General features: G+C 40.7%; 1 long non-coding RNA gene across 1 annotated transcript in view; it reads left to right on the plus strand.

Annotated features, from left to right (window-relative positions):
• LOC107835083 (uncharacterized) overlaps nucleotides 1-767 on the plus strand; it is a 1,831-nt gene extending 1,064 nt beyond the window's left edge. Inside the window, exon 2 of the long non-coding RNA XR_001660917.1 lies at nucleotides 52-767. This is a non-coding gene — a long non-coding RNA (uncharacterized LOC107835083). The remainder of the gene's footprint in view (nucleotides 1-51) is intronic.
• The last annotated feature ends 6,619 nt before the right edge of the window (nucleotides 768-7,386 follow it).

A 7,386-nucleotide genomic window follows, 5' to 3' on the forward strand; every position in this document is an offset into this window, starting at 1 on the left:
AATCACATGACAAAACAGATTTTTCCAAGGAAATGAAAGTAGGTGGATTAGGTGAGTTCGTCAGAAAGCTCAAATTGTATAAAAATGTAAATAATTTAACAAAGACAAACTAAATTACAGCATAGGCTACCGCAATAGGGGCGTTGCACGGCGCGGTTGTTAGCATGGCGCCCCGCATACAGAGACCTTAGCCCGCGGTAATCAGGAGTCCGACTCCCGTCCTCCATTCGCTGGGCCCAAACCTCTCTCCGCTCTCTGCCCCCTTACAGACAGATTGTTGTCAAATAAACTAGTGCCGAAAAAAATCCTTAAAAAACAAACAAAAAAAAAGACTACCGGAGTAATGTGCGACAACATGTCATGATGTCAGGCTTTTTGATCCCTCAACTACCCCAACTGATCAGCGTCACCCTGCGTATTGAAGCTTTTAACCTGGCAGCTCTACGCTCTCATAAAAATATGGTTTGACTACATCTGGAAACTAAGTCCAAGCTTCATCCTGAGGATCTGATAGAGGCGATCTCTGCTGCCGTCTGCATGTTGGTTTAAAGAGCCGAACCGACTCTGAGTCGGGCGGAGGAGCAGCAGGAGGAGCAGCAGGAGGAGCAGCAGGAGGCTTCGTTGAATTCAACTGTAACCAAACGGGATCCGTTCATAATAAGTTTAGTTTGTGATGTTCCAAAAGCATCATTGTGGTCAGTGTGATAATTTGACTCCTATACGAGTAGCTATCCAGAGATCATCAGCATCAGCCGGTGTTTGGAAAAGAAAAAGTCAGACCCGACTTTGTGCAACGGACTTTTCTCCGCTGCTCACGAAGAATGATCTGTTTATTGCTCTTTTAATTCTGCATAATAGACTTAGTTAAAGCGGGAGAAGGGAAGAGGGTGTCAATATTTGCCGTGAAAATAGCTGATAGCCTCCAAGTAGTTGTGAAGGGTTTTTGCGCTTACGTCACTATGACGTCACCGCGACTAGTCGACATCGACTCAGCTATAATCATGATGTAGTCCACCTTAAAAAATATGTAGTCGTTCAACCCCTAGTTGAGCCGCCTTATCTATCTGCACGAGAGGCAACTGTGTCATGCGTCATGGGCAAAAGGTCAAAGGCAACAAGGTGACTGTCTTATTATGTTGTACAAAAAAAACAACAACAAAAAACAAATAATTTTAGTATATGTTATTATATGTCAGAAGAGGGCTTAGGAAATAATAATACCAAAAAAAAAAGAAAAATAATTTGACCAAAAGGGCACTTTGGGGCAAGGAGCAAAAGGGGAAGGTGCTCAAGCACCCCTAGCCCCCCGCCCTCTGCACATGCCTGCTTGCCTGCTTAGCTGCCACTCGATGAGAGTATGTTCCTCCTGTCTGTACGTCGCCAATAAAATGGTTAGAAAACATTTAATATACGAGCTGATTTTCCATCATTTAACTTATCTATATAATGTACAATGTTTGTTGTCACCAGCTGTGTGTGTAACATGTTTCGTGTGCTGAGGAGTTATCAGAAACGGCAGAGAACACTCGAGGTGAGGCAGGCAGTTTTCTTGCCTCATGACAGGGGGCGCTCATGATCCCCAACATTGTGACTCCACAATTGGAGAGTAAGAGACAGTGAGCTAGCCATGTGGAGCTAGCGATACAGTAAATAACTTAACTTACCTTAACTTATTTACTGTAGATTTACTTACTCGTTGCATGTAAATGCATGTTGCTACATGCAACGAGTCTACAAGTAGCTTAGCCGAGCGAGAAAAAGGCGGTTTTGAGTTGTACTTCAACGGGTTTTCCCTTTGCTGTGCAGCATAGCACTAAATTAATAATGTCTACATGTCCAAGTTTCATTAAGTTAACGGAATTATTCTACCGTCGCAACGCGGCTATGGATGGCATGAAAGTATTGTCTTTTTGCCCTTCAATGTTCTCCACATGCACAAAATTTCCGTATGTAAACAATAACATGCAGGGGGTCTTATGATTTTGATTAAGTCACTGCGTCACCAGCCAGGAACCTCACCGCATGTCACTTATATACAGGGGCGCTGCCAGGAATCTTGGGCCCCCTGACAAAAAATTTGTTTCACTCAGAAGTAGTGATGGGTAGATGAGCTGTCATGTATTGTTTCGACTATGGAGTTAGATTTGTTTCACAATTATTCAATCAAAAAAAAAAAATTCAAATAAAAAAAATTCTTAAAAACTTTTTAATCATAAAAATAATTTTTTACGAAACAAAAAAAATTTAAAGAGTTTTTTTTTTAAAATTGAAATCACTAATTTTTGTTTGAAACTTTTATTTTTGCAGATTTTTTTGGTTGACAGCCTAAGTTTTTTTTTTTGGAAGCTCCTGTTTTTTGGTTGAACTCAATGTTTCTTGATTAAACATCTTTATTTGCTTGCGAAGCTTACATGAACATTCTGGGCGGGGCTTAAGGACGAACAATGTAAGACGTGTTCCGATTGGTTAGCGCTGACTAAAGCGGATGACTCCGACTCCCTGAGATCTCAGAACTCTGTCCCGAACTGCAGGGCTTCGGTGACGGGACACAGAATGTGAATGGTAAGTAATCTTCACAAAATTACACCGTTTCTTACACAAGTCATGACGACAGTCACATATTTTGTCTGCCGCGTTCCCCGGCAGCATTTTGTGCTAGCTAATGTGAGCACTAGGTAAAGTTCATAAACTAGGCTTGTGTAATATTCGCCTGTCTTTATGTTGAATTCGTTAACCAGCGCACCTCTGTCGAGTGGCATTAACAACCCTAACCCTGCTTATATATAATATGAAGGAAATTATATCTCTGATTTCCTTCCCTTTGGGTGGTTGGCGCTTGGCCGTGACTTTCTTGTAGAATTGATCCTGTCCGCCAACTTATCTACCAACAAAGTCACAAAATGAGAGAGGGCTGATAGACAGTCTCAACGACCAGGTCATCTCTCCAAGTAAGTTTTGCAACAGTCACTCCACGGTTGCCATCTTAGTAACTTTTTCCAATATATTTTGCACACACACACACACACAAAATAAAAATTCAGCAGGTCAGGTTTTTTAAAGATTGGTGATCGGCCAGAAAATTGCAATTGGTACAAAGCTGCTTTCTTTTTTATCTGCTGAGTCTGGCTGTTTTGCAGCTGATGCTACAGAATTTTCTGATAGATGCCAACCGGATGAACAGACCATGGAGAGGATGGGTGGAGTCAGAGAGGATCTGGTTTTCTCTGGCTAAGCAGCGTCTGTGTGCAATGTTCTGGATAGGAGGGAGTGGAGTCCCAATTATCCTCTCTGCTCTCTACACCACTCTTCGCAGAGATTTCCATTCTGAGGCCTTGCAGCTCCCAGACCAGATGGAGATGCTGCTGGTCAACAGGCTCTCAATGGTTCCTCTGTAGAAGGTGGAAAGGATGGGAGGCAGGAGGGAGGCTCTTCTCATTCATCTCAGAAAGTGCAGGCACCAGGGAAGTGATGTGAAGTGTCCAGCCAAGGTTGTCTGTAATGTGAACCCCCAGGAACTTAGTGCTGCTGACGATCTCCACTGCTATGTCGTCAATGAGGAGTGGTGTGTGGTTGGGTTGTGACCTCCTGAAGTCGACAATGATCTCTTTTGTCTTGTCGACGTTCAGGAGCAGGTTGTTTATTCTGCACCAGTCCACAAGATGTTATACTTATTTTCTGTAATTCACTTCATTGTTGTCCTGAATGAGTCCCACAATTGTTGTGTCGTCTGCTTATTTCATGATGTGATTGGTGTTAAACCTGGGACGACAATCGTGGATCATCAGGGTAAACAGCAGGGGGCTCAAGACACAGCCCTGTGTGGAGCCAGTGTTTAAAGAAATGAGATTGGAGGTGTTATTACCCACACGGACAGACTGAGTTCTGTCAGCGAGGAAGTCCAGCAGCCAGTTGCACAGTGGAGTGTTGAAGCCCAGGGGGACCAGTTTGCATACCAGATCCTGAGGAATGATCATATTCCTGAAATCCAAAAACGTACATGGATGTTTCTTTTCTCCAGGTGTACCAGGCTCAGATGAAGAGCGGTGGAGATGGCATCTTCAGTCAAGCGATTAGGTTTGTAAGAAAACTGGAACGGGTGAAATATGGCAGTATATACTGGAATGGGCAGTATAAAGATTATGTGATCCTGAACTACTTTCTACTTTCTCGAAGCACTTCATGATGATAGATGTTAATGGAACGGGTCGAAAGTCATTAAGACATGTGATGGTTGGTTTCTTGGACACTGGAATAATAATAGCTGACATAAAACATGAGGGGACAATGGCCTGATACCAGAGCACATGGGCTGGTCTGCACACTCTCTGATCAGCCTTGCTGGAATGTTGTCAGGATCTGCAGCTTTTCGTATGTTGACCTTTCCCAGGGATTTTCGCACAGCAGATGTTTTGAGCCTGAGGTGAGGCGTAGCTTTCCTTGCAAGGGTTTTATTTAGGGCTTCAAATCTTCCAAAGAAGCTGTTGAGCTCAATAAGGAAACTAATGTCATCATGGTAGGATGAAGATGTAGTTTTATAATCAGTTACAGATTGGATGCCCTGCCACAGTTGTCTGGTGTTGCTGGCATCATGAAAGAAGCCTCGGATCTTTTGACTGTAGACATGTTTTGCTGCATTCATGGCCTGGATTAGATTCGCCCTCGCTGACAACGGGACAATGATTCTGTTCCATGTCCAATATGAAGTTTAAAAAAAAACCTGTTAGCTTGAATATTTTCTTTATTACCTCCTTGTTGTGCTCTTTTTTTCATTCTTGCTGTCATCTATTCTGTTGTCCATCATCGTGAGAAATTACTCCCTGATGCTCCTCTCCAACTTGGACCAATAATAATCAAACATTTATGATGAACGTTTGCCAGAATAAATCAGACAGTTTTTCAACAACAACACCAAAATCTTCCTAGCCAGTGATAAAATTAAGTCATTCTGACCTTATTCATTCACAAAAATATAAAGCATCTTTCAGACTACAAAAGCGCCAGGGCGCTGGACTGGAGTTCCGGTAAGCCCAGGCTAAAATCTGGGCTTGGTAGTAGGCAATCTTCCCCTCTTTTCTCTACGTCTCGATCACTGACCAAAGTGCCACTCTAGCTTTCTAATCCGCTGGACAAAGATCTTCTATAAAGCAAAGATGGCGCTGTATAAGAAGGTGTTGCTTTTTTATGGCTTCGTTATCCCAACATATGTTCAGAAAGAGAACTGGAGGATGATTCCTCTTGGTCCGTTGTCATTCTTTTTCATTTTCTCTATGTGGTGAACAGTATCAATCACATCAGGCAACTTATGTTTTCCTTCTGGAAAAATGGCCTGACAGATCCTGATGGTTTCTTTCTTAACGTCTTCTTTTGAAACAGCCTCTGGCACACCGTAAAGTCTCAGATTCCAATGTTTGGAGTACCACTCTGACTCAATTATTCTTTTTTTCTAACTCGAGGAGGATAGCACTGTCCTTTTTTTTTTTTTTTTACTTTTTTATTCTGATTTTCCAGTGCAAGTCACATTACATACATCATACATATAATATTTGTTTATGGACAAGCCTCTGTAAGAGGCTTTGTTTGTCTTCTGTTTTCAAACATTTGATCTATTAATATTAATCCTTTTTCAGCCCAGTTATGTAATCCAGATGTAGGAAGAAATTCAGAGTTATGGTTGAGTCATATAACTCTACATAAGGAGTTAGGTAGATTTAGCATCTTTTTGATCTTTGCCCATGTCAACAGGGTAAACTTAACCCATTCATTATTAATTTTATTCTTTGGCCACGTGTTTTGGTTAAGAAATGGGACAGTATCAAGGAATATGTCTTGGCAATCATCTTGTTCCATCTTATACCAAATTGTATCTTCATTTTGGCATATCCATGCTATTATTGGCCAGCCCAATAGTATTTTTAAGATTTGGTATATTTAGTCCACCAAGTTCTTTTGGACACATAAGAGTTTTCAATCTAATTCTTGGGCGTTTGTTTTGCCAAATAAATTTTGAGAGCCATTTATTTAGTATATTAGATATGGACATGTGTATTTTTATAGGTAGAAGAGGAGTCTTGGAAGAATGTTCATTCTAATGGTTTCAATCCTTCCTACAAGTGAGAGAGGTAGAATGTTCCATCTCAAAAAGTCTGTCTTGATCTCATCCATTAGTTTCCCATAATTGGCTTTAAAAAGATGTGGTACATTAGGAGTTATGAAAATTCCCAAATATCTGAATCCCTGGTTGGATATTTTAAATTTGAATCGATCTGTTAAAATTGTGGGTAAGTGACTATGTATTACCATCGCTTACGATTTAGATTGGTTGATTTGGTAACCCGAAAGTTTACCATACTCTTCTATAGTCTCCATGAGTGAGGGAACAGACATCACCAGATGTACCTCTAAAGACTTATATATTTCTTATATAAGTCAAAATATCATTAGCAAAAAGTGAAATCTTGTGTTCTGTACTATTTTTGTCTCTAATGCCTTTAATATGCTTGTTCATTCTAATTGCTGCTGCCAGGGGTTCGATGTTTATTGCAAAGAGTAAGGGACAATCAAAGAGTAAGACAGTCTTCTTGGCGGACCCCTCTGTTGTATGATTCAATGACAAAAAAGAATCGGGTGGACTTTTAGATGAACTTTAGTGGAATAAGAATGAACGAATCATACGTACTAATACATGACAGAGAGTCGGAACTCAACTAACATGCTAACGGCTCATTTTCGGAGGGAGACACACACTTCTTCATCAAAACTCCAGGCTCCTCCTTCACTTGTTACAAAGGACCATGGGACATGCAATCCACCCTGGCAAAGGTGCACAAACAGTCCGCCCTGAACCAGACACCAACTTAAAAAATGCTAACCAAATAACTGCAACTCAAATAGTCACCTGTATTAGACTACAATGTTAGAAACAATAAGTCCCAAGTAAATCCTGGTAAAATCAAAACAAATTCTCAACATCCTCTTTCAAGCATGAAGAAGTCGGAGTAACATCCATTAGCCCTAACTCGTGGTTTAGAATTTGTGTATATTATTTTTATCCATTCCACAAATTGTGGATGAAACCCCATAGCTAATAGAGTGTTATATAAAAAGTGCCAGCTAACTGTATCAAATGCTTTTTGTGCATCAAAACTAATTGGTATGGATTCTTGATTGGTTCCTTTGGCTTGTGTTATAACATTCAGGGTTCTCCTTATGTTATTAGCACTATGTCAGTTTGGGATAAATCCCGTCTGGTCCGCGTGAATTAGTTTTTTAATATGATTCTGTATCCTTTTAGCTAAAATACTGGTCAGCAGTTTTAGGTCTGTGCATAACAAACTAATTGGCCTATATCCAGGGGTGAAAATAGTTTTAAAGTCTTGGGGGTACTAT

This window comes from Poecilia formosa, unplaced genomic scaffold, assembly GCF_000485575.1.
Source record: "Poecilia formosa unplaced genomic scaffold, Poecilia_formosa-5.1.2 Scaffold991, whole genome shotgun sequence".
Taxonomy (NCBI): Eukaryota; Metazoa; Chordata; class Actinopteri; order Cyprinodontiformes; family Poeciliidae; genus Poecilia; species Poecilia formosa.